The sequence below is a fragment of the Coturnix japonica genome, chromosome 1 (genome assembly GCF_001577835.2).
Source record: "Coturnix japonica isolate 7356 chromosome 1, Coturnix japonica 2.1, whole genome shotgun sequence".
NCBI lineage: Eukaryota > Metazoa > Chordata > Aves > Galliformes > Phasianidae > Coturnix > Coturnix japonica.
The window spans coordinates 54485532-54513500 of NC_029516.1; the positions used below are offsets into that span (position 1 = coordinate 54485532).

At 37.4% G+C, this 27969-nt stretch overlaps 1 protein-coding gene across 2 annotated transcripts in view; it reads left to right on the forward strand.

Moving 5' to 3' along the window:
* CHRM2 (cholinergic receptor muscarinic 2) overlaps positions 1-27969 on the forward strand; it is a 104121-nt gene that overhangs the window by 615 nt on the left and 75537 nt on the right. Inside the window, exons 2-3 of one of the 2 annotated variants that reach the window (XR_001556061.2) lie at positions 15-166; positions 11427-13186. The gene's annotated coding sequence lies outside the window, so the exon portion shown is untranslated. Of the gene's footprint in view, positions 1-14; positions 167-11426; positions 13187-27969 lie in introns of those variants that run through there. The other variant, XM_015866487.2, reaches the window with a different exon arrangement.

Here is a 27969-nt window from a genome sequence, read left to right on the forward strand (position 1 = left end):
CCTCCTCTTGGAAGATATGGAAGAGAAAGATAAAGCGTCTGCCTGCGGGCGCTGATGCGCGCAGCTCGCATGCTCTGCCGCCAGAGCCGGGGCCACTCCGCAGCCGCCGCTCTCAAAGAGCCGCTTGCAGCGGGATGGGATGCAACTTCTGGTGATTGGATCACAGGTAAGAAAGCTTCGCTTTTTCATTGATGTTTCCTCTCTCTCTCTCTCTCTCTCTTTTTTTTTTTTCTTCCCTTCCTCTTCCTTTTTTTTCTTGTTCTTTCAGTCTTTATTTTGGTATTTTTCCCCCCACCCTTTTCTTTCTCGCCTTCTGCCCTCCTCCCCTTTCTCGCCGCACCTACAGTTTCATCTGCTGCCGTCATAGGGAAAGCTCCCGCCAAGAAAATAATGTCCAAGAAACGACCTTACGTTTTGCTTCCTAATAGAAGGAGCAGAGCAAAACATGGGGAAACTTTTGCTGAAAGGGTCTATCGCACTGCGGTCATCGGGGGCTGGGAGCGAGGGGAGAGAAGGCAAAGCCCCAGCAGAGATTTCCTCTGCTGAGTTACAGCTGTGATACTCATCCCGGAACCGAGGCTAAATGGTACAGCCAGGAAGGAGAGACGCGGTAACCCGATTTAGGGAAATCCTCACATTTACCAAGCGCTTCTCAAGTTGGCTTTTCTGTTTGTTTGTCAGTTTTTGTTTTAAATAATGTAAATGTTGAGTTCCAACACAGGGACGTCTCCCGGGCTACCCGTCCCAAATCCCACTGTGACATGTTTGCCGGTGAGTCCTGCAAAATGTCCTCGGGAGCTGGGAGTGGAGCCTGCCCTAGGGGTGAGGAGGGCAGAGACGGAGAGGGCAATAGGAAAAGGAGACTTCTTCCATGCCAGTGCGGTTCCTCAGCACCCCACCTAGGGACCGTGCATGTGTTCAGGGTCAGCGCCCATCCCCGTGGCCTCAGGTCTCAAGGGGGGGATAAGGGGGAGGGGGCTGGAAGGGGGCTGGGGTTCCGCCAGAGGCGAGAAAGGCAGGAGGTTTCCCCAGTTCCGACTTCACTTCTCTGGGTAGGTGCCCCCTGCGGTCCAGTCACAGGTGGATCCGGGGGAGGATGTGAGGATGCTCCAGGGTCGGGCTCAGCGCTACCCGCTACCACGTTCCGACTGATCTGGTGTGTGTGGGGGTAAGCCTCTGCCGGCTGCTCCTCCGGGCTCCCTCTGCTCCGGGTCGCAGACACGGGGTGCCTGCGGCGGGGAGGAGCGAGCCTCGAGAGGGAGCTGCTCTGACAGCGCGAACAAGAATACCTCCCGGACTGCCCCGGGAGCTGTGGTGTCGGTTACCCTCTCAAAGTCCAGCCATTTTCGGAGCTCTGTAGGGCCAAAGTGCTGCCCTACCCCACCAGCGAGTTTCTTTCAAACCCTTCTTCACTCTCGACTGGGAGCTGCTGTTCAGCTGGGGTCTCCGCAGAGCCACCAGGCATGTAGGCTCTTTTTATGTGCCTCGGGGTGATCACTGCACCCCGTCGGTGGAGAATGGACAGGGGACTTTCACCACACTCCAGAAAAGCTCTTTTTATCCATATTCTTTTCAAGCGCTTGCAGTACCTTTATGCAAACTCTTTTTTCTTCAACTGGTACTGGAGGATGGGGACAGGGATATTTCTTGCTGAAAATTCAGCCAGAGAAGTATGTCTCCCCACTTAAGTGTCATCCAGTGTGCTTGCACATTTTTCTTTAGCACTTGAGAAAAAGGGGAGAGGAAATAAAATTGAGGGTGAGTTTTAGCAGTGTTGGGTTTTTGTTGTTATTGTTGATGTTGTTGTTTGTGGGGTTTTTTAAAGAGATTGTCAATGAGGAAGGTTAATAAGGGAGATTAGGAGTAGGCGCTCTGTCTGCTTTTATGGTATTGCATTGCCTGCAATCCTAGCTCTGTCTAAATACGTGCCAGCCTCAATTACATAGTTTATGACACCAGCCGTTTTCAATGACTCGTCTATAAACTGTGTTATGTTGTGCAGAGTATACTCTCTCTCCTTTAGGCTCTTTTTGATTATAACTTTGGTCGAGCTTCCCCTCTGCAGGACCTCTGGATTGCAAAAACAACCCTGTTTGCTCTTGCACCTGGAGAGAGAGAAGTAGTACCACAGGTTTGCCAGCTTGTCAAGCCCACAATCTTCTCTAATACAAAACCAAGATCTTAGGAAATAACTGATCCACTTGTAACTCTGAGCTTGGCCAGAGCTTGGAGAGATCTGAATAACCCATGGTCAGGAGTGTCCTGAGGAGATGGAAGAGGTGGCAGTCATGCTGTTTCATGTCACTGCCTCAGAAGGAGGCCAAGTTGCAGAAAGGGAAAAATCAGCCACTGCTGAATATCTGCATCTATGAATGAAAGTGTATTTTGTTTGTTTGTTTTTGCCTGCATGCGCCATTGTCATTTAGGTTTTTCTTTCCACCACTGAGCAGAGTTTCTGTATATGTTTCATGCCTGTTAGTTGCTCCACATGCTTGGATCTTTCATCCATCAGGTCTCCAGTTCAATAGTCTTGTAAAGTGATCAACTATGAAATCCCCCACTGTTGTCAATATAGTTCCAGATAATTACTCTGCCCCATTTTACTTCTGTAACCCACTCACCTATTCACCCAGGCTTCCTCTGCTCCGGTAATATCATGAACTACATGCAAAAGAGTTATGTTCTGGTCCTGTTTCCATAGCAATACAACATGGGAAATGCACACAAACCAGTAATAATGAAGTCGATTCCCTTCCTCTTGAAAGTTGAGTGCGATTTAAAGGAAAGTAGGTAGGGATCTGCGAAGCATTGAATTTCCATTCAAAGCCCAGATTTCTGCGCCCTCTAGTGCTAGAGGCAGGCAAAGGAGAGCATCCCCAGGCATGGGGGATGCGAAGCATGGTGAGGAATAACAGAGGACAAAGAAAAAGAAATGATACAAAATAAGGGCATTTCACCCAATATCTATTTCCAGCATTCTATTCCAACTTCTAAATTGCAACATCCAATAATAAATAAATGAATAAATAAAAAGGCAGGTTTGTGTACAGCTGACCCTGGTTCTATCATACCGGGCCTAACACTGAAGGTTCCATGGGGAGGGTTAAACTATAGAGGATTAGATAGGAAGAAGTTAGGGCCAGAACCATTAATTCACATATTTTGGACTATTCTGAGTTTGATCTTCACAGCTTGCAGCAACTTGCAGCTAATGGTTGGTGAACTGAAGGCATGGAAAAGGATTACTCACTTGCGAAAGTGCTGCCCTGACCTTGTATGGGCTCTTTGGATAGGCAGATGAGTGAGTAACAGTAATCAGTCTAAGAAAAGCTGAAGGGGCTTAAATCCAGCTCATATGAATGACAGGGATAATTTTTTTACAAATGCTTGTAGCCTTAAAAACGCTTACACTGGATGGTAGCATTTCAAGCCCTGTTAAATCTGAGTCTGGATTCCCTCCTCTAGGTACCAAGCTACACAGAGGGCCAAGCACAGAGTACTACAAAAAAAAGCTGTCACTAAATGAGACAATTAGCACCCTCCACCTCTGTCTTCAGCAGTTCATATATTTTGACAGTGTTCAGTTTTGCCAGGATCTTCATAGCATTTTCTGAGTTCAATATGCCCAAGATAAGCTGGGAGTTATCTACTTGCCTGTCCTTGTCCCACCAGCTGAATGCCAATCTCTTGTGCCTAGTAGGTTGCATTTCCAGTCCATACTAAACAGAATGAGGATTCACTTATCTCACTGACTTTCTATATCTCCCTAAAACAACGTGCAGAATTAAAAGATGAGGGCATTCCTGAAATTGTATTAAAAGGCTGCATCCTTCTCCCATGGCCTCAAAGCTTGTTTCCACTTAAATGCTTTTAGACCATGGAGCTGCTGATTATTCTAACTTTAAAGCTATATCATTACCTGTATCTAACACTGTCAATTCCCTGTGCAGAAAGATATGTATCAGCAGATGTTTCAAAGAGACATCTCTCATATAACACAATTTTAAGTCTCAAGAGGGTGGGAGAGTGAAATGAGTTTTACTGCATTTCTATCAAGCAGTTCCCAAAGAGTACCTGGTCACCGAAACTTAAATACACAGTGAGATTTCAGCAGTTCATGTGCTTCATGTACTCATTGTTAAGAAAATGATAGTGACAAAATGAAGAGTATCATCACTTTGGGCCAGCTAGTTAGGTGAGTGCCTCCTGCCTATTTTGTTTTTGACAAGAAGCTCTTTGGATGTTGGGCTTTCTGGAGTCTTGTTTGACTCCTTGGGCTAGATTCTGATCATGTTTATATCTTTGCAAATCAAAGGTGGTTGCCTTAGCTCTAATTACTTTTGTTTTATGCTAGCGCAGAGGAGCTCAGGATTTAAATTTCATAGAAACATAGTAAATGTTTTAATTAGAATATGACAATGTTTTGACATCCGTTCATAGAATGGCTGTGAGTCGTTAGACTCTGCTGAAAGGGAAATGCAGTGTGATAATGGACACTGGGAATAGGGTGGAACACTTCTGAAAATGTTGACAATTTAGATCTCTAATATAAGACACAACACAGAGAGGTGAGAATTTATGTAAACCAGCATCTCCAAGGTTTTCCTCACCCTCTTAAAAAGCAATGAACAAACTGTGGGCAACTGTGGGATTTTTCTTTCTTTCTTTCTTTCTTGGTTTTTATAGAGACCTTTCTTCTAAACCATTGCGAAAATTAGTGTTAGAAACCAAGGAGATAAAATAAACTTAGTTGTGTAAAATAACTGTTTTCCTAATTTCTCTGGCTTAGCTAGTTTGGACATGTAAAGCTCTTTTGCTGTGATCTGCAGAATAGAAAGATCAGTCCCTTCATTTTTAGAATTCACTCCAGCATGGAAGAAAAAAAACATAGCACAATTTATCCATAAGAAATGAGTTTCTGTTGCAGTCAGCAGTTGCATTTTCACAGTTACCTGAGAAATTTTCCCTTAACATAGCAATAATACATAGACTGAAGTCTATTTTATACTCATCTGTTGCATATTTAGACAATTAGAAACTAGAAAGATCATATATTGAAAATGATACACAATTTTTATTTTTTTTTTTCATGAATAATGGCCACAAGCTCATTCCACTCTAATTTCTGGCATCATTTTGTTCAAACGGGTAACCAATGATTTATTCATGGAAATATTCATACATCTCAAAAGTTTCATGAACATTAGCATGAATAATTAATGGAGTTGTTTTATTTGTTATCATTACTTATTTTTGTTCTATTCAAAAATGCATCAGTCATTCAGTCAAAGAATATAAGAACATAATCATTGCAGTGTTGGATCAGGTAGGTGTTTTGTCTTCTCCATTCAGTCTGTCTCTGTCAATGCCCTTTACCACATATTTCAGAGCAAGATACAGAAAAAGCCACCCTAGATAAATTTCCTGTCCTTAAGTTAAATGCTTTTTTAATACCTACCAATTTGTGGTTGCTTGCTGCTCAGAAACTGCTTCCAAATTAAAACTGATACCCACATTCCCCACAAATGGAAGTCTCTACTGGTTCCAGACATAGTGCAGATATTCTCACCAGACAAATGAACAGTTAATACAGTTTAACCTCTCAGTAAGCTTGCTACCTCAGTGATAGCATGCAGGAGTGAGTTCAGTAGGTTAATTGCTTGCTTACTTGGGAAAATCACACTCTAAGTAAATTTTGATCTATTTAAATTAGTTGTCCTTCAGTGCTATCATTACCCCTCTGTTATACAATGTGAAAATGCCAATCAGAGAACTCAGTTCATTGTTTAAGTGCCATTAATTTTCTCAGCCACGAACCTTCTAGCTCTTTTCTTCTCTCACTTAAACAGTTCCAAGTTGCCCAGACACTTTGCATGGCTTAAAACTACCAATTCTTCCATCTCCTTTTTTGGTGATGGATTAGCCAATGTGGGCATTATTTTCCAGATCAGGACTACACACCCATACGGTTTTCATACTGGCATTTTTTACTCCATTTGTTTTTATTTGTTGACTTTTTGCCTTTTTTGACTGCTGCCATGAGTAAACAGATTTTGTCAGTGAGGTGTTCAAAGTTTTGTCAGGATCCTTGATTAACTGATCTGAAAGTTTCTTGGTGTTTGACTCCACTCAAGTTTGTTTTGAATCAGTCAACACTTATTTCCATCTTCTATCAGAATCCCCAAGCTCATCCAGCTTAACTGGTGTACTCTGAATTGCTTCAGTCCTTAGTTTATCTAACATCAACAATTTCAGTAAACATGATATACTTGGTACAGAATCATGGACAGCCCATCTTCTAAAATCTATTGGAGTGAAAAATTATAATACATACGTAGTTTCTCCCAGATGGCTTCTAAGCTATAATAACAAACTACTAACTTTATAATGACTTAATTCCTTCAAAGGAAATATAATTTAAGAAGAAATATATTCACATATATACCTATTTATTAGGTTGTATTTCCTTGTCTGTTCACTTGGTATTTCAAAGAATGTACAGAAGATGCAATGTCTTATTGGAAACAAGATGATATTTTCCTCTCCTGTATGTAATTCCAGTTTTTATTAGTTTCAGTAAATCTATCTGAGACTGAAAGAAGACTTTTCATTATATAATACCTAGGATCTCTTGTCCTAAAGATAGGTGTGCTAGTTGTTACACTCTAATCCTTCTGTAGCATATCTTTCTTCAAGGACAACTTGCGTATTTTTGCTATCAGCTCATCCACTCCATTTTCAAATGCCTTCCAAACCTTTACATATATAACCATGAGATCCTTGTGGCATGCAGCTGTTTAGTTTATCAGTTTGTCCTCCTTTCAACATTTCACATTCTGACAGCTGATGTCCTTTTTTGTCTTGAAAAAAAAAAAAAAAAGTCCAGGGTGTACATTTGCACAGCACTGTTGGTGTGCAAGCTTATCCCAACTGATCATTTAGAATTTCTATAATGTCTTTTTGACCATTATATTTTCCCATTACCTCCTGAATTCCAAACAGAGTCCTTTGGCTCCCTCCCAAACTCAGTGAATTTAAGATCCTTCAGAAATGTCTTGCAATTTCCCCCCTCCACTCACTGTTGTCAATGCATCCTTAGACCTCTTCACTTATAGATGACATTTTATTCATTTTTCATTATAATTTCTCTCTCTTTCTTATATGGGGACTCCACTAGAGCTGAAGTAAAACTATTTTCTTGGTTCAAACAACACCGTAGATCTAATTATTTCACAAAAACATATATATTTTTTTCCTTTTCTTGTCTTTCAGTTTGCTTTCTGCGCGACTTCCTTGAATCAGAAACTGGTTGTTAATTTCTGTGCTGATTTGAAACCATAGATTTTACTTTTCCATACTTTTCTTTTGTCTCTTTCCTTTCTTTCTATTTTTTTTTTGCCTTCAGTGCTCTTTTAAGTCATTCACTAATTATAATCAGTTTTAATGTCACTATTAATATACTAATTAGTACATTACTCACCAAATAGTAAAGCCTGACTGCATCATTTCTCCAGCTACTTAAGACTTATATAAGTTACTTAAGACTAATATAAGAATATTTACTTACATATTTACTTATAATTTTCTTATATTTTTTTATTTATTATATTCCAGCTATTCTAGAAATCACCTATAGATTTTTTTTTCTAATCTATTTGTATCTGTTGACCTACCTTGGTACAAATGAATGAAGTCATCCATGATTACTACCTTATTGGACTTAGTTGCTTTTTTGATTTCTCTACTTACATATCCCAGGCATATCCAGGAAAAAGTGTGATAATGCCTTGTGCAGGCATCAGAATTTATTTGTTCATTATTTTTTTTAAAAAAGGATATTTTATGGTTTCTTTTGTTGTTGTTGTTTTGTTTTGTTTTGTCTTTTTAATGAAATTTTAAGCATAGTACACTGGACTGAGACCAAGTAAATCACAGCCCAACTGCCTGAGCTATGATATATTTCTATGACCTGACACAAAACCTGTTCAAGTCAAAGATCAACTCTTACTTTGTGTAGGCTTTGTCTCAGCTTCTTGCAGTGTGGAAAATAGGTCTTACTGGTCTCATGGCAGTGTTATGAGGATTCATTTGCTGCACTCAGGTACAGAGGTTAGGCTGTGGTACTGACACATGAAAACTTGAGGAGATGCACGACATCCATATTCTCTGCTCTGAGATGTTAGAAAGTTGAACTTACAGGAGTTGATTACCCAAAAGGTTTCTTGTCAGAACAGAGAACCAAGTAAAATGTTGAGAATTTTTAACAATACAAACATCCTAAATACCCTAAGTTCTTCAGATCTTGGTGAGAAGGAAAAGAATAAAATAACTAACAAGTTCAATTTTATGGTTGTATTTGTAGGAGAGAATGGGGAGAGAAAAAGAGAAAGTCAGACTGAGCCTGAAGGATCTGGGTCAGGGACTTTGCTCAGTTGTGTTTTCAACCTAGCTGGTGTTAAGTAAGGGTAAAATTGCCAAAGACAGCAATGCAATTATTATTTATATCACTTAGTACAGCAGAGTTGTTCGCAAAAGCAATATAGACCTGCTGGTTCTCTTTATACCCCTTAGCTCAACGTACATTTCTGTCATAAAATAGAGTTATTGGACTTTGAGACAGGACAAGTAAACTGAGAAATGTATGTGTGTGAACAGAGGGGTTACACTTTTCTTCTCCACATAAGGTCCTTGAAAAGTTTCATCTTCACTGGTGTGGTAGAATAAGAGCATTTCAAAACACTTCAGTTCATGTCTAGGCCATATGATGTCTTGTTTGTGTCAAACTCTGACTTTTCTGTTTCTAGCAGCATTCTGCCATGGTGGACAATCCAGTTTACTCCATTTGATACATTGGAATGACTGCAAATTAATATATGTGTGGAAAATGAAGGAAAATGAGGGCTGGTGCTAGGAAACTCAGAGAGGGTCTCGCTTTGGAGTAAGCATATGGACTATGTGACTCTCATTGAACTATGGAACTATTCAACATGAATGATGAGGGTCATACTTGCCCATGAATTCAGGGCTGTTGACAATTAATCCAAATGCCTCAGCAGGGATTTTGGAAAGTTTTTGTTCCTAGATAAGGACAGTTGGATCCTAAAAAGCAGAGACTAAACACTCCGCCAGCTTTGAGCCGGAGGTAAACTGTATCCTGAGAGGCCTGATAAGAGGTGCCATAACAAGTCAAAGTGCTAACTAAAAACTTAGCTAACAGTCATAATTTTTGTAAACAAGTTTCTGAGCATATATGGGACCTGCATTATGTAACACATGACCTTTTGCCTAGTTACAACCACCCAAGACCCCTCACCAAAACCCCAAATTAACACAGCAGAGTAGTATGATATTTTAGTGTGTAGAGCAATTCTAGGGATAGGAAGGAACTTCACAGAAATAGTATGAATATTCATATGTTAAAATGTATGAAATCTGTGTGCTTTCGATTGTGGGTGTGCATGCTGGGAGGGAGGGATCCCCCTTGCACTCAGTGCTGCAGTAAAGTAATGTCAGTTTTTTAACCTGTTATTTGGGTTGGTGAGCTTTATTCCCAAATTTTAGTGGCAAGGAAATTTTAGATTTTAGCAGAGGGGGGCTAGCAGTTAGATGTCTTCTCTGCTATTTGCTTTTCCATGCTGATACTAAGCTGAAAAGTGATCTGATTTGTTGCTGGTATCTTTCATCCACAGTAATTTTACTTTTCTAACACTGAATTCTCAGCTGATGAAAGCTGTCAGAATATGAGTGACATGAAGAGAGACCATCATCAAGCAAAGTGCTATATTTAACCTGGTAATTCCATGACTACTCATATTGACCTTGAGCCCTATCAGTGAAGATATGAACAGGGCACATTAGTTCTAAAGTTTCTTCTGTTAACCAAACATAAAAGGCTCTTAAATATAAGGAAAAGTGGATAATAAAGAAGGTAACACTAGTTACCCTTCTGTTTTTCACATTTATGATAGCCAGTGTACTTAGCTGTCACTGGAAGGAAAGAACATATGAAGGGCTCACTGCTAAATTCTCATTAAAAATGTCTGTTTGATGTCTGCAAGCCATTTTCACAATCTTATCCACTGGGAGTAAATGTAGAGATCTTTACTGAAAGATTTTGACATCAGAAACAGTTCCCTGCAAGGAGTATCTCAGTGTTATTATTCATTTTGCAATGCAATTCAGTAAAGTGAAAGAAAAAAAATAATAAAGCCCTTATATATACATATATACAATTAGAAAAAAAGCAGGAAAGCAAAAAGTACAAAGATGAAGAAAACCATTTGGCCTTTTTGACTTAAGAAAGCTTTTAACTTTCCTCCTTTAGCGTGGAGGCTTTCTTTGGAGCATAAAGAAATGCAAAATATCTGTCTTCTTTTGAATGGTAAAACTGACAATAAATAGCCCAAACTGTTTTCTTTATAGTCTCTTTTACAATTAAAGTGAGGAGTGTGAATGACACATAACAAGACAGAGGAGTTATATCTTTTTGGCAATGGTGACAACGCTGAATTCTTAGCTTCACTGCAGGTTGCTGATGGCCATGGACAAAGCCAGCAACCTCCTGTGCCTCAGATACTCAGGTGTAAATTGTATAAAATGACATCTGCATTCTCCCATGCTTTGTTTGCCTTTCTTTAGACTTGTTTAATTTGGCAGCACTTATGTAACAGCATGCATTGGGGAACTTTATCCAAATCTGAGTATTCATAGAAATAATCTAAAGATATCACTTCTTTCAAACATTTGATTTCTTCTCATCACTTAAAAATCATAAGCTTATAACACACATCTAATATTCCTCTTCTGTGGGTAGCAAGATCCTTTCCACTCACACCTTCTGGTTCTCGGTACAAATAACTATACATGGAATATCTGCAGCCTTCATCTGGAGCAAGTACATAAACGATCACTTTAAACTCCTCAAGAGAAAAATTTTGCCCATGATACTGTCACAGGAGTACAGAGGAACTTGGTAAGATACACAGGAAGGTGATAAACATGATGAGAATTACTAGCCTTATAAGATAAGTTCAATAGATTAGGACTTGTCATCGCAGAAGTAATGTGGCTGCTGAGAAACATGTAGGCCTAAGCATTTGTGAAATAAATGGAGAAGGTGAGTAAGGGACTGTTAAGCCTCTTTCACAGAACTCTCAGGTAGAACTTAACAGGTGTGAGTTTAAAAATCAATGTGGTTGAGCTGCAGTATTTTTCATCTTATATTATTTTACAGATTTGAAAAATATAAATGTATTTTAAAAAATAATAATAATAATAATAAAAAGATAAAATTGGACAGGATACTGAAATACACACCGCTATTATCAACTGCTTTGTGATGTAAATAAACCCAAAAGATCGGCAATTGTTTCAACTCATAAAAAGTATGCTGTAGTGGTTCCACTGTACGCTTTTTCCTTTCACAGGCTCTTTGCTGCTTGCCACTTTTGAGAGGACATCGAGAAAATGGCTTAGTGACAGCTGCCCTTGCATTCAAAGAATCACATCAAGTTTCCAGGGTAGATGTCTCCACTGGACAGTTCTCAAACTGATTTACTTGTGCTGCTCACTAGAAATGTATTGCCTTTCTTGGCTAGGCACTTATCAAAACAAATAGAAGACACAATGAAGATTAGTTTAATTGACTCCTAGATACCTAGAAATACCTCTTACAAAAAAAAAATAAAAATAAAAATTCAAAGACTTATTTATTTGTCTATTGTAACATCTGGAGAATTTTAATATACATGTGGTTTCCAGGCAGATCTGAATGCTAGTTACAGAATGTGTTTTCCTACCCCACTGTCTGTAACTCTGATATAACAGACTGAGATCAATTTTTTGCAGACTCGATTCTTTCAGCTTAATGTCTTTATTTTCCCTTTACACAGATTGCCTTTATAGGGGAACAGTGGGTTAGCAAAGGGAAAATGTGTTACAGCTCTGCTGATAATCTCTCTTCTCAATCACTTTTCAGTTTCCAGTAAGTAATCTGGAACAAACAGCTTTTCACACACCAAAAATTATAAAGGAAGTGATAAGCATAGAGACTTTTGCATCCATTTATACATAATAGGAGAATGTCTCCTTTGGCAATTGCATGTACATAGTTTTTTACTTCATTAGAGAAGGTGTAATGCCTCCCAAATGCCAAAAGAGAAATTATTTCTTCCTGTAATTTTTCACTTGAAAGATCCAAAATGAGCCTTCTCAGAACTCTGCATCATGCTCTATGCTTTATCAACATTTAGACAATAGTTTTTAATGAGTAAGTTAAAAAAAAAAAAAAATCACGAAGATCACGAAATAGAAAATTAAGGCTATGATGAAGGTGGTACTTCCTGAAGATGATCTCTCCTTTACTGATATCTTTTATATATGAAAAAATGATAGGTCAGGGCTTTATTGCAAACTCTAGATTAGAGTTTTGTAACTATATGGTCATGGTCCTGTGGGAATGAAAACACTACTCTTCCACCTACATGGGATTGCTCCATACTGCAACTAAATGCCAGTTTAAAGGTATGAAATTAAAGGTGAGCTGAACAGCTTTGAAATGGGCAGAGAAACCAAGATTTCTTTTTATGAAGAAACCCACACAACAACAGGCTTAAAATTAGATTTCCAAGCTCATAATAGCTTAGGCCCCCACATTTGTCATTAAACAACTGTAAAAAATCTTTCTGTGTGCTTTACTAGCTTAAAAATCAAGCTGTTACTGTGTGATTTTGGCTATAGCTTTAGAAATCCAAGTTTAGGTACAATATTTTTAACTTTAAGCCAAAATCTTTAACAAGCAAAACAAAATAAATCTCTTAAGGAAAGCGTGGGCTTGGATCCATTCTGGAACTGAATTTATTTCCTTGCTGCCCACAGGACTATAAAATACTGTAGCTCTGCTTGGGCTATGTTTCAAAGCTGTTTTATATACATAGAGATGACTGAAAAACACTGAAGGCAAAACACTGAGAGCTGGGCCCACACCACACAAATTAGCATTACATTTTGTTCTGAGGGAAGTTTTTGTGAGTTTTAGAAGCTTGTGGACAACTTTATAGGCAGAAAACATATTAATGGTATGGCAAGCTCCAGTTAGTTGGAATTTTTCTCTGGATGAATATTCCAACAGCATTCTCCACATCATTCTGAAAAAAAAAGAAAAAGGAAAAAAAAGAAAGGGAAGAGAAAAAGAAAAAAAAAAAAAAAAAAAAAAAAAGGCAAGGGAAAGAAGTTAGGCCTGGAGATATACATCATTATTTTTCCAGACCTGGTTGGGGAAAACACTGTTTCTAGCAATTTTACACTGCTAAGCAATCTTTCCTTTCTGAAAGTTGACTGTGTCCATTATCTATCATCAAATCTAACTATTTTTTTACTTTTACTAACATATTTCAGTTTGGTGATTTTCTCAACATACTTGTTGATAAGTTTCTAAATCAAATCACTAATGTAAACCAATATACAATGAAGGTCAGCATATGATAAATTTCCTCACAGTACAGCTAGTTTGCACAAGTGATGTTGAGATAGTTTTTTTTGCAGAAAGAAAAGAGATAGAAGAGAAAAAGGGAAAGCTTAACTTCTGTGGTGGCCAAGTTTTTCTAGCATTCAGCAAACAAAACCAGTTGAAGACATAATGAGTCTGTGATAAGAATGATAGGAAAACACATACCTAAAGCACAACAGCAAACAAGAAATGCATTTCCTGAATTTTCTGATATGTTTTAGATACTTTGTGAATTTTGACATTGAGTGAGTACTAAAAATTCCTGATTGCAAGCTCAGTTATGGTAGATAGAACAACCACAAAAACTTATTTATCCCTTTCCCTCAGGGGAAAATGTCATTGTCACAGGGATTGCTTACTAACCCCATGACAAAGTTGTTAACACAGGAATGAAAACAAAGAGGAAAACACATAAATACACTCTTGTTTTTGTTGATATTGTTGTTTGGTTTTGTTAAATTATTGTATGTTTATTTCACAACAAGACCTCAGTATCGGTGTTCAATATATGGCATTCTACTGCTTCTGAAACCAAGAAAAAGACAAAAATGACATCCAGGAAGGAAGAAATGATTGTATCTGAATACACAGTAAGAAAACATAGTAATTAAATAAAGATGAAGCAATTTTACTATTTTGAAGGTCCATTGGGACTTCTGTGATAGGAATTGCACCAATTTATTCATTTTTGTTGCATTTGCAAGCATCTCATCCCTTCAGCACATTGCTCTCTGCTACGAAGCTAGATCCTGCAGTGCAGCATTAAGAAATAATTATTGCCCTTTACTATGTAATGATTAGTTATTGCACAGGCCACATGGAAGACTTCTGCAGTTGTCATGCCAACTCTCTCCTGCATCCTGGTTTAACCCATTTTACTCTGCTGCAACGAACAGCCATAGGAATGTGTAGGGCAGACATTCAGTGTGCACATTCCACTCTAATTTAACTGCATTATGGTTACTAAAAGAGTGCATAGCTTCCTCTTTTGCATGCAGGCAAAAGCAATTTAAAGATAGTTATCTTTTGCTCAACCTGAACTTCCCTGCCATGATCTGAGAGGATTAATATGCATCCTGAGTGCATCCTCCTGTTGCTCTGGAGTGAACCCCTCTGGGTGCTTAAAGTGCAGCCTCAGGAGTCTAATCCAGTCCTTGTCAGTTGGCAACATGTTTCCTTTGATAGCAGGGCTTTGCAAGCTGGGTCTTAGTGGATGGTTAGGAGAGATACATGAAAGGACGGAGAAGAGAGGTGTTAAAACAAGATAGCTTCTCATCAGGAACCCATCTGCCCTCAGTTGCTCCAGTATGAACTGATCACAGAATCATAGGGTCCTTAGAGTTGGAAGGGACCTTTACAGGTCTTCTAGTCCAACTCCTATGCAACGAACACCACAGCTCAATCAGGTTGCCTAGGGCCTGTTCCAGCCTTGCCTTGAAAGTCATCAGAAACAGGGCATCAAACACATATCTGGGCAATCTGTTTCAGTGCCTCACCAGACGCACTGTAAAAGATTTTTTCTTTATGTCTAATCTAAATCTCCTCTCTTTAAGCCTGAAGCTGTTTCCTCCTGTTCTATCACAACAGGCCCTGCTTAAGAGTCTACCTTCTTCTTTCCTGTAGCTCCCCTTTAGATATTGAAAGGTCACTATTAGGGTTCCTCACAGCTTTATCTTCTCCAGGCTGAACAGCCCCAGCTCTCAGCCTGTCCTCACTGGGTTGGTGTTTCATCCCTGGGATCATTTTTGTGACACCCCTCTAGACATACTCCAATGGTTCTATGTCTCTCCTGTACTGAGGACTCCACATCTGGACACAGTACTTCAGGTGAGGTCTCACCAGTGCAGAGCAGAGAGGCAGGATCACCTCCCTTTCCCTGCTGGCCATGCTTCTTTTGATGCAGCCAGAATGTGGTTGGCTTTCTGGCTCATGCCCAGCTCTCCATCCGCCAGTACTCCTAGGTCTTTTTCAGTAGGGCTGTGCCGAAAGTTTCTATCTTAAGATTTCTTTCTTGTATTTTAATCTTTTGTTTGTTTGATTGTTTTTAAATTTTCTTCTCCATTCAGAATGAATCTGAAAATAAAGTGTTATTCTTCATTTCTGTTCTTGCTTTCTATTTTACTGCTTCCTCTTCCATATATCTCTTCTTTTCAACAAGAACTTATCATTCTTTGAAAATGGACAACCCAGACAGATGGCATCATCTGTTGCTTAAATCTTTGAGTCACTGGTTTAGGAGATCTCCCGAAAATCCCAGTCACACTCAGAGGATGTTGTTTTGCTCCTTGACAATCATTCTTGAGGTTATGCCCCAATACTACTCATCTCTGCTGTTACAAGTGCTCAGGCAACTGAGCCAGGCAGGGCCAGGGAAACACTGGTGATGCTGTGGGATGGGCACCAAGAACTGCTGCCAGCAGCCACACAGCACAATGCAAATAAGTTCTCATTCAGTGATCCAAGTCCTGCGTATATGATCGACTGGAGTCCAGGCAAAAGCCCACTCTGAACTCCGCTTGCAACCAAATTTTTATAGTGAAGGTCAGTGAGAATGCAGTCATTTCTCACTGATGTCACAGCCCCTTTGCCAGTAGCCTCACAGTCCACTGCTTCACGTATTTGGGCACCAGCCCAAGCCTCCATCACCCTCCATCATTCAGTGGCTTTCCTTAGCGAAAGTGATATATTTGAGAAAATAAAAATTGTATGTTTACTATCTCCACAATAATCCATCTTCCATGAACTGTTTACACTTTCTGAAACTTAGAGAGACACTTTTTTGCCTGTTCTGGTTTGGATGCAATACAAATTGGTGGCAATCTCTATGTCAGGCTTGCTTTTTATACCAAGTGCTCACAATGAATTGTTGTGAGCACAACACAAGTTTTCCTGTGCAACCTTACTCTTGGTGATCTACTTAAGCAGGATGCTGGACGAAATGATCTCCAGATGTACCTTCCAACCACAATATTTTGGGGATTCTTTGGATCTGTAGTGAAGAAATCTGTTTGCAAGCAACTAATTTGATCAGGTTTGGTATGATGGAATGTAATGTCAAAATAAATGGTTTTTATGGGGACATTGGTAGGATTCTACATAGGAAAATGGCGGTAAATGATTGATTCCCATTTGTCTGAAATATGGAGGAACGTTTTTAACTTCTAAACAGGCAAGATTTTCTGAGAACAGCTATTCTCTTTGTCCTAAGGGATAAGTGAACACTGCTACCATCAAACAACTCATGGTGTCTTTTGTTTTCAGATCACTGGAAGAAAAAAAAAAAAAAAAGGAAAAAAAAAGTATAAAACAATACTGAGCAATCTCTTAATTGTCAATAATTAGTCCAATGTATATTTTCCCCCTGTGTTTAGAATTGTCCATCTGCAAGTGTGCTAAATTTAGCAGTCTGATTAATAGATTGAATGTGTATATCGAGGTCAAGAGAGTCTGTTAAGTATTTTGTGTTTGGCACTCAAAATTTAGTATCTTTGCATGTGCTTACTTTACTTAACCCGTGTGATATACCTTCCCACCTTTAATTTTAATGATTTGGTATTTATGAGAAAAAGCCAGAGGTGCTCTAGATGGTGGGAAAGGAAGATAAGCTGACCAAAAACTGATCCCTTTTGCACAAGAAAAAGTATAAGTGTGGCATAGTTGAAAGAACAGATATCAGGCCAGAAAGACCTTGGGAAAGGAAAATGCAAACAAACAGGGTAATGGGCTCTTATCAGATGACGTGTTTATTGTCCCTTTTTCTAAATCAGATAATTATTACAAACCTTTGATGGTTCAGTCCATATCTCAGCTTATTCTTGATGATGACTTGAAACAGGATCTTTGTTTCAGTTCTCTCTGTACATAAGGCTGACATGTTACAAAAGTTTAAGGCTAGAGGCATTATTTCACATCATGTACATCTTTTTTTTAAAGAATAAATGAATTAAGATAAATGCAGGTCTAAACTGTAGCTGTCTCTTGAGCAATGGTGGACAGTACTAGAAATTACTTTTGGAGATATTTTCGTTGCTTACACCAGGAGTGCTGTGACTATCAGATAGAAGCTGTTCCATGCTGACTGCAGGTTCAGCCTTCTCCAGAAGTCCAGCCCTATGTGCAATTCTAAGACAATATGTCTGATCCCCAAACAGCCCTTGCTTCCCTAGGACAATAGTTTCTGTCTCATGGTTTCTTTCACATAAACATCTGTTGACTCCATCATTCTCCTTCTTGAATGATTTTCACCTGCAATGTGAGCAAAAGGGACTACCATTTAATGACATTTCTGCTGTTTTAGCACCACTTTTTACACAGGCCTTCTGTCTCCTTGTCTCACTGCAGGTCAGATGCTACTGTTCTTATATTCCTATTGAGTAGTACATACTATTAAAGAAATGTCCAGAAATATTTGCCAGATCAGTTGCCATGTCCTGTGAATGCAGGTCCTCAGATATGGTACAAAACACTGACAGAATCAAGCAGACTCCAGTCCGAGCAAAGACTGATCTATCTCTTGTGATCTATACTATCCACATTTTTTAACACTTCTCTCAAACATGACATTTATTCACATATACTGAAAATACAGGACAGTACATTTGAAAATGTGCGCAGGGAATATTTTACTGACTTTCCTGTTGCCAGATGGAAGATTATGTGCAGTTACTGAACTAAGCAACATTATGCTTTTTTTAAGAAGCACTGGTCAGCCACATGGAAATAAATTTCTCCTCCAGGTGTACTAATTGTTATGCACTCTGTGATTAAAACCGCTGCTGGTATCAGTACCTATGTGCCTGGCTTTATGCTAATTATCAAGTCAGAGTTCAAAGAGGTATCCTTCCACCTAAGACAGCTGATTAATGGGCAAAGTTCTTGATTTTCCCTTGAAGTATCAAATATAAATAATTATTGTATGTCAGCATGTACAAATACTACACTCACAGGGCATCAGTGATCTCTGTCTTCATGGATGCATGTGTTTTAAAAATGTCTCAAACTTATAAATGAATGACTAAAAGGAGCATGGGATACACATGGGTCACCACTGACTTGTACATTGACAGAAGAGACTCTCATCTATCACAATTAGGAAAATTCTGATTGAGACATCACTTTTAAGCTGTCCATTCTTTATTTATCAAAATTTATATCTCTGTATCAGAGAACATAAGGAAGAAAAAATATCTACAGTCTGGTCTCATGTTTATGCCACATGGATCAGAGCCTAGATGACCCAACTCTAAATTCAGCACCATTTTCTGCATATTGGACCATAATTTTCAATGAAGATTAATAACAATTATTATTAGTAATAATAACAACAATTCATTAGTAGTATTGGTAGCTCATGTTAGTTGGGACCAAAAGAGAAATATTATGTAGAATTGCAGAGCTACATAGACTCAACTGTTACCTATAGGAATTGCTTAATCTCTGATACTATTCTTGTTACTCACCCTCGTGTCAGTGCTGTTTCTCTCTGCTTCAAATCCTTAGCTGTCAGGAAGCGCAATAGCCAAAGCAGTATAAATCAAAGCCTAGAATTGGGAAAATTAGAATAGATTGGAAGTGCCAGCTCCTCAAGAGGAAAAAGAAAGAAACATGACTGTGGGACATCAGAAGAGTGATTGTAGCTTCATTACGAGGGCCATTGTGTCATCAGAACAGGTTATTTCCTGTCACAGGCTGGTTTTATTTTCCAGATCCTGACTGATGCAGAGCTTTATCTGAAATAAATACCACCTATCCACTTCCTTTATAAATCTCCTCACTGAACTTGCATTTCACATTTACAGTTCCTCACATTTTTCAAATAAAATGTAATTTTACAGTTGTTGTATCTTTACTGTAAATCAGCAAGTGAAAGGTTGAAGGCTGCACAGGAGCCCTTGCTGACACATATGGGAGTGGGAACAAACTCAAATGCTCCAAAAACCAGGATAAACTCTGGTGTGGTCTTCCATGCAGTGAGATCTCAGAATAAACTGATTCTTTGTTTCATCAGATTTTCACAGAGTAGCAAATCACATGAGTGGTCCAAACATTGCAGTTCTGAATGTTTTAACAGTTATCTTTCATCAACTAACTTAGCAGTTGAAAAAAAAATAGCTTTTTTTTCTTTTTCCCCAGCAATTCCCTGATATTCTTATTTTTTCATAGCTGAAAGATTTCAACAACAGATTGTTGTGAGCTTAGATTTCAAGAGAGAAGTAACAAAATACATGGAGAAAAAGAGCTGTTTTTTGTTGTTGTTGTTGTTATTGTTTTGTTTTGTTTTGTTTTGTTTTAATAGTGGCTGCCTTAGACGCCTGCCCTTTACTCATTGTTTTGTAAGAGTGCAGATCTCCTTACTGCCTTTTGGGGGCTCAAAAAAAAACATAAATAAAAATAAAAATAATTTTAAAATATCCATCTTGATGCTTATATCCAAAACAATATTTGATCTACATAATAGTAATGTTTATAATTGTTAGGCCTTCTGCTTGTATGGCTAGCCCAGTATACTTGTGCATGTTATTTAAAAGCTGTGTTTGGTTGTAACTGTAGCAACATTTGCAGTATAGCTCACAAATTAGTGTGAAGTTTTATTTTCCCTATGCTCTAAAAAGCACAAAATGCTTCTGGTTATACTTACTGAGTAGCTGTAGTCTTTAGGGCAGCTTTGACATCCTTGGCCTGAAATACAGTGGTTATTTTTCTCCTGCTGAAAAATTTTACCATAATTCTCACATTGGTTCCATGAATGTCAGCAGGAGACCTGCAGGAGTTTGCTTAAGCACTTGTTTAAGTGAGGACTGCAAAACTGGACACCATATCTGGGAATGGAACTTCTTTTTATTAACAGTGACTACCTCCAAATGTCAAGGGGATGACCCAACACACTTTTGTGGAGGAAGACTGCAAATGAGATTGAACAGAAATGTGTAGAAATTGTATAATCTTAGTGTGCATGCATAAACATGAGAAAAACAACTAGTATTAGTATTGGTTCACTGTAAAAATTGATAATGAGCAGACAAGCTAAGTTAGTTACATAGTAAACTACATAAGTTAGTTAGTGCTCTGATGGCACTGTTGTTAACAGAGCTGTACTGTCTTGCACTGATTCTGAAGTTTTGCCCTCTGGCCCCATTAGCCACAAGGTATTTACTCCATAGCTATTCTTTGAAGACAAATGTTAATTTGATATTTCAAAAATAATAAGAATAATTTAAAAAAAAGTTTGTGTGAGATGAAAATACTCTAATTTTAATAGTTTAAGGCAGTGATACAGTGTTACTTCAGGACAATATGGCATTGACCTGGTAGTTGTTCTGAATGGATCCATCTAACCTCAGAGCTCATGTCAACAAACAATGGCAGCCAAAAAAGAGCATCAGGCTTTGTGCACATAATGTATGTGTTCTCACCCTCTCCATGGAAATAAAAAGTAAAATATAAGCCATTCTTATCACTGTTGAGTTTCCAGATTTTTAATTATGTTTTATCACTGTAGTTCATTTTTATCCCTTTCTCTTTTTACTCTGATTCATTTTTAAGAATCTACACCAGTGATGCAGTGTTAAGGAGATTCTCACTTCAAATCAGTCCTTTGTAAACAGCCAGTCTCCCTCTTTTTCAGACATTTTAGTTTTTCTTTACACATTGCACTTACATATTATTGTACGCATAATGGAATTATCACTGTCTCTAATGAAAGGAAGTGTTTTAAAGCAAAGAGGAATTATTTCCTTTCAGATATATTATTTTTTTATATATTAACACTAGACAGCACTTAAGAGGAAGATAAAAATTAAACAGACAATAACTTACTTATTTGTATTAGTAAACAATAAATGGCGTCAATACAGAAGTACAGAAAATCTATTCCTTAATTTATTTTAAAGACTTTTCAATAATATATTTCATTTTCTATTAGTTAAAAAATTGCAGTAGAAAATAACTGCCTTGATTTAAAAAAAATACATATATTATGAATTGAAAGCAATGATTTCTCTCATTCTTTGCCTTCTCACTACAGCTGTTTGATTTTAATTTCTCTACTTTTTAATGCTAATATTCTTAACATCATTTTGAGAAATGACTCTGTCAGCTTGAAAACATACTAGCTGTATGTGTAGACAACAAAAACATTGAAAGAACAAATGAGTAGAGGAAAGACAGAAGATAATAAGGTCATGGATGTTTTATTAGTAGTGGTAATTTTTTAAAATGTGTTCATTAGTATTATGATATAGCCCATTAAAGATTAAGATTATGATCCAACCCCCTAATATGTTGATGAGTAAAACACCCATTTTATTTGTCTGGTTTAATTTATATCTAGAATTTAATTTCCTATGCAGTAGGTAATTTCCTTTTGTGTATGTGCTTGTATGAATAGGCCAATATGGGAATTAACTAGAACATACTGCACTGACTTGCTAAAATGATACTTCCTGAACCTGAATATTGAGTCTTTAACTTTGAACATTAATATTTTCAGTCTTCCATATGGCAGTACATGTGGTTGTGAAAGGTGGGTATATGTGTTTACAAGTAACCCTTTTTCCCTTTTTTCCCTGTTGAAAAGCAGATGAATTTTCTAATAATAACAGTACAAGACATAAATACTTGTGGAGGATGTTTGTGATGGCCTGCGTCCAAGTTTTGTCTACCAAGCATTGGCACTGTGGGATAGTCTTGTGAAAGATCACGGAGTTGGAGACATTAATAGTGAGAGAGCACTGTTTTTTGGATAGACAAAAGCAAAGAAATCCCTATGATATAAGGATGATCATATACTATTTACGTATTTGCTTGTGAATGTTTTTAACTAACTCACTAGCTCTGGAATAGCATACGGGAAATAGATGGAACGAACAGAGCCTGAAACTATCAATATTCCTTCCACAAGAAGAGAATAGCTTGGCTTCAAAGTCTACTTTCTGGTTCTAGTTGAAGGAAAATCATTATAAGATCTGTAGATCACCCATACATACATATATAAAATTTACACTCCCAGAAAATTAATCTAGCTTACACTATTCTTCAAACCTGTTCCCAAACAAATTAGCAATGCCACTTTGTTCTGAGCTACAACGAAAAACTAACACATCTTATTTTATTTTATGCAAAAATGAATGGGAAAATAAGTAGAAACTTCAAAATGTTTCATAGAAAATCTGTTTTAAAGTCCAAAGAATGTGTTAAGAAGACATAGCCACTGTGTTGCTCCAACAAAACACAGGCAAATTCGGTGTGTAGAAAACAAATGATTTTAGCAAGCTATGCTCATAGATTAGGAACGGAACAAGTGCTTTGGGTCAGCCCCTGATTTGCCTATAAAGCTCTGTTTAGATGTCAGACATTCCCTCTTCAGTTTTCTTCCTGTCATTTCTTTCTCTAAAATAGTCCACACTTTCTACTGGGATTCATATGCAAATTGTATGTGCTACCTAGATTATACTGCAGGTTGCCTTCTTTAGTTTTATATATATTCTTTCTTCTCTCTCATTTCTTTTTTCTGTTTCTTTTCCATTCTTTTTTTCATTTTCCAGGAACTAGGATAGCCAAAATACCTTAGGAGTGTTTATTTTTATTCCAGATTATTACCTTGAGATTGCTTGCGATCTTTTACCTGTTTCATGTCAAGATGCAAAATATTAACAAACTCTGCAATGCACTTCTAGGAATTAACGTCATAGTGGTGGAAACTGTGAACCTCTGCTCTCACTTTTTTGTTACTGAAAACCATAGCTGAGCTGTTTACAAAGTTTTTTGGAGATATGATACATATTTCCAGGTCATTCTACCCAATTACTAATAACATGCACAGGAGCATGTTGCAAAAACACTATATTCCTTGGGAGTTTCAGTAGTCAGAGAGGAAATCCAGTTTTCATCCAACTAGGGAACTTAGTTAACTTAAAATAATACTTCAACTGGAAGAAAGAATAATCATTTTCTGGAATCAAAAAAATAATAAACTGTTTTTTCTTCCAGAGTTGTTTTGAATAGTTTCTTTTTAATAGTTACTTTTTAATAGTTTCTTTTACTTTTTGCTTTTTACAAAAAGCCTGCAACACATCAGTCCTTTAATACACTTTTTCTCCATTTTAGTCAGTTTATCTTCTAACTACAAAGTTACTCTTCATGTCTGTCTTTTCCTTTTATCTTTAGAGAAAATTATTAAAAAAATAGAAAAACTAAAAGAAAAACACTGTAAATCCAAGTTGGATTTCCGATTAAGGCCCCAAACAATTCTAACACTAAATGAGATTTCACCGGAGATTATTAAAAAGAGCAAATTTTCCTTTTCGTGTTTCCTTTTCTATTTAGTGTGTATAGTACCACTGATGAGAAAATATCCTATTCAACAGATCCATTTTTCATTCCATGCCTTCTGTAGTAAGCATCATATTGTTATTACTTAATAGGACAACTGTCCCTTGGAGTATTGGTTTTCTCCTAGTTAAGATGGTACCCTCTGTTTCTGAAGTGTTCTTTTTGCCACCTGTCAGAAATGATGTATAGCATACTTAGAGACTTTAGGAGATTTCAGACATTGGTGAAGCAGCATGCCCTCCTGCAAACTGACTTATTTCGTAATCTTGGCTAAACAGGAAATTCACAAGACTGTGACAAAAGAGGTAGAGATGTGCTTTCTTACCTTCCTATCACTTCCACCAGTTTCCTTCAGGTATCATGTCCTTTTTCTCTGTTAAAAATAAACAAATAAATAAATTAATAAACAACAACAATGATAGTAATAAAAAAAATAATCAAACTACAAAAGTAGCATAAGAAAAAAAAAAAAAAAAAAAAATCATTAATTAAATTCAGTCCCTTTCTCTACAAGCAAGATAGCATCTTTCCATAGAAGACAGACTTGAATTCTTAGGAGTTTTGAATCTTCGTGGAAACCCTGTCTGATCTTATTCCACTGTTATATTACTGTGAAAAACTATCCTATAATCATATGGGTATACACCCTACCTAATCACACTAATGAAATGAAGCATTCCCATAACAGTTTTATGAAAAAGTGTTGCTTCTGTCAGGACGAAATCTTTGATAGTGTAACAAATGGATCACAGTTTGTTAAAATACCATGTGGCTACACTGAGACTGAAGTTCAGACTTTTAGAACACAAAATGACCTGTGTCGTGCTGGAATTTTTGCCATATGAATATCACTTGCATTCAGTAAATGAGTAGCAGACTGAGGAATGAGCTGTTGAAGTGTAAAAAACCTTAATGTGAAAGATATTCCACTCTCTAGTAGCTGAAGCCTCTGATTTTCCTGTGGCTAACGTTCAGCTGGTAGTGTTTTAAAATACTGCTCTTCCTAATATTCTTTAAGTTCTCTTCCTTTTCCTCTTGTTTTCTATCACAGTGTTGCCATACAGCTGCTTGGCTTCATAAGACAACTAAAACAATTGCACCAAACAATTTATCTTTTCAGAATTGGTTATAACCATTTGACGGAAAGAGGTCATGTGGCATTCTTTAGGCCAAGCAGTTTGCATGGTCAGTTTTTGTTACTGAAATGTCAAAATAGTATCTGAAATGATGAATTGTATTGTCACTAAAAAAGTTTAGCAGCATGTTGATCTCTATTGCTCATTGGGAAAATGCTGTACCTTAGAAAAATCCTTTTATTTTTGACATACTACAAAAACTATGACTCAGCATAGAGAAATGCCCTCTGAATACTATAAACATCAGCAACTATTCATTAGTTCAGTAGTTTTTCAGTGTAGAAACACTATTTGTTTTTCATTTGCTAAATTTCGGCTAGCTTTACTCTTCTGGGATCTGGATAAGTTTCACAAATGGACACATGGGAACTTACTGAGTCAAGTGCAAGGTGTTACATCTGGGTGGAGGCAATGCTAGATTTGTTTATAGAATGGGAGAACACCTTGAGAGCAGCCATGTGGAGAAGGACTTGGAGACTCCAGTGCATCTAAAGCTTGACAAGAAATAGTAGCACGTGCTTGTAGCCCAGAAGACCAACTGTATCCTGGGCTACATCCAAAGAGGGGTGGCTAGCAGGGCAATCCAAGCCTGGAGCCATCAGCAGAAGACAGGTGTGAAGCTATTGGAGTGGATCCAGTTGATGGCCACAGGATGTTCAAAGGGCTGGGGTAAGTCTCCTCTGAAGAAAGCCTGAGGGGGATGGACTTGTTCATCCAGCAGAAAAGGTACTCAGGAGACCTCATTGTGGTATCCCACTACTTAAATGGAGCTTACAAGCGGGAGGGAAAATGACATTTTACACAGGTGGATAGTGATAAGATAAGGAGAAATGGTTTTAAACTTAAAGAGGGGGATTTTAGGTTAGATATTAGGAATACTTTTTCTTTTTTTTTTTTTTAATCAAAGGAAAGAGGGACACTGGCACAAGCTGCCCAGAGATGATGTAGATTCTCAGTCCCTGGAGGCATTCAAGGCCAGATTGGATGAGGCCCAGGGCAACCTGATCTAGTAGCTCTCAACCCTGCCCGTGGCAGAGGGGTTGGAACTAAATGAACTTTAAGGTCACTTCCAACCTTCCTTCTATGATTTAGATAGAAACTTAAGGTCAGAAACAACTTCCATAGGTGAAATCTTGTTTCCATACAGGTCAAAGCAGATCTTATTTTAATTCTGGTGGTCACAAGGCCTTCATCTAATGCACGTGTAGATAGATAATATTAGATATGTATTAGATAACTCCAATATAAAATGAACAAGTAAAGAAATACATATAGAGATGTTACAAGATATGGGTTGTTTTTCCTCTAGTGAGGAGACTGTATTTTTATATTTTCATCAAGTTCCCCCCAGAAATCAATGGAAATTCTTTAATATAGTTGACTAACTCAAATTCTACTCTAGCAAACAATTTAAAGAATTTATAAAAAATTTCTTTGAAAAGTCTCTGGGACTTGTTACTGTGAATAAGCAGGAAATGTCCTGACCTGGAGGGACTTTTTCACTTTGCATACATAAATTTCACTCTGTAACTTAGTCTTCTGCAGTGATTAAAAAAAACTATTATCCAACAACTTCTTTTGTATTGTCTGTATTTCATTCCCCCATATTACTAGCAATGATTAGAAAAGAGTCTTCAAAGCAGTATTTTAAGAAAGCACATGAGGTCAATTTTCTGAGATTTGGGGAATATCTTGATTTCATAGCCTTCAGTTGGAGCTGTTGGACCTCAGCACTTCTCAAAACTCCATTATATTTTCTATTATGTTTAGTAGGGTGTTTCCGGAAATGATTTACATGTTTATGCTTTACCTTAAGCGAATAATCAAATATACTATTGCCTGATTTGGACTGTGATATTTTTGAAACTCCCTGTTGCCTGTTATACAGTAGACTTTTAGATTGAAACATGCTAGCTGGTCCACAGTATTTAGAAGAATTAAGTTTCATCAAAGGATAGAATACAGAACATGGTATCCCAGTGCAATATCAGGTAGAATTCAATATATTAAAATTTAAATACCCAAGTTGTATTAGAGTAGCAATTCTCTATCTCCTTTAATCCAACTAATTATCATTTGAGAGAAGACACTTCTGAGTAGAGCACAGTTGTTAGTAATTAACTGCTGGTGATACTAGCTGTCTCTGGGGACAGTTTTATTCAGTCTTTGTAATGTTAGAAGAGAAAGACTCAAAACAGAACCATTTAAAAGAATAAGAACAGAATAAAAGAAAACCTACTTTGAAGGTCTTTCACATCACTTCAATTTCTGAAACGCTTTGCAGTTACACAGTCTTCTGCAGACAAAAACATTTTGCAGCAGTGCAACAGGATACCTGAAAACTCTACTTTGAAAGAGAAACCACTATCATATATTTTTGAAGAAACAGTCATCATATTCATCTCCTGAGAAGGGAGGCATCCAGAATCTATTTTATCTTATGAGACCTACAAAAGATCTTTGACCCCTTCTTCAGAACAGCAAATTCTGCAAAATTTGAGACAGACATCAGTCAGCCAGAAGTTACTATACATAATATAATACAAATTACTATATATATATATATATATATATATATATATATATATATAATATATATAAGTTACTATACATAATTAGAAATGCTAAAGAAATTTTGTAGCAAAATTCCAGCCAGAATGTTTGGCACGAGCAGAAATGAAATATAAATATTTTCTCTCACCTCTTTTGTTAACAGACAGAAAATTCTTAACAAACTTTCTCTGGTGTTTCACTGGAATTTATGATTTTAGTGATAAAATTGTAAGAGAGAGTAACTGAATGCAAGAACTATTAGTTTCGTGCAGGATTATAGTATCTTACTGTCAGTCATCACTGCAGTGTATTTGAAATATAGGTTTACAGTCCTACAAGAGCAGTGAAGGAGGCAGAAGATCTAAGTGAAAATGAAAAAAGAACTGGAAAGTGGGAGCACAAATTTGATTTTTATGTCTTACACTTTCTATTCCTTAAAGATTT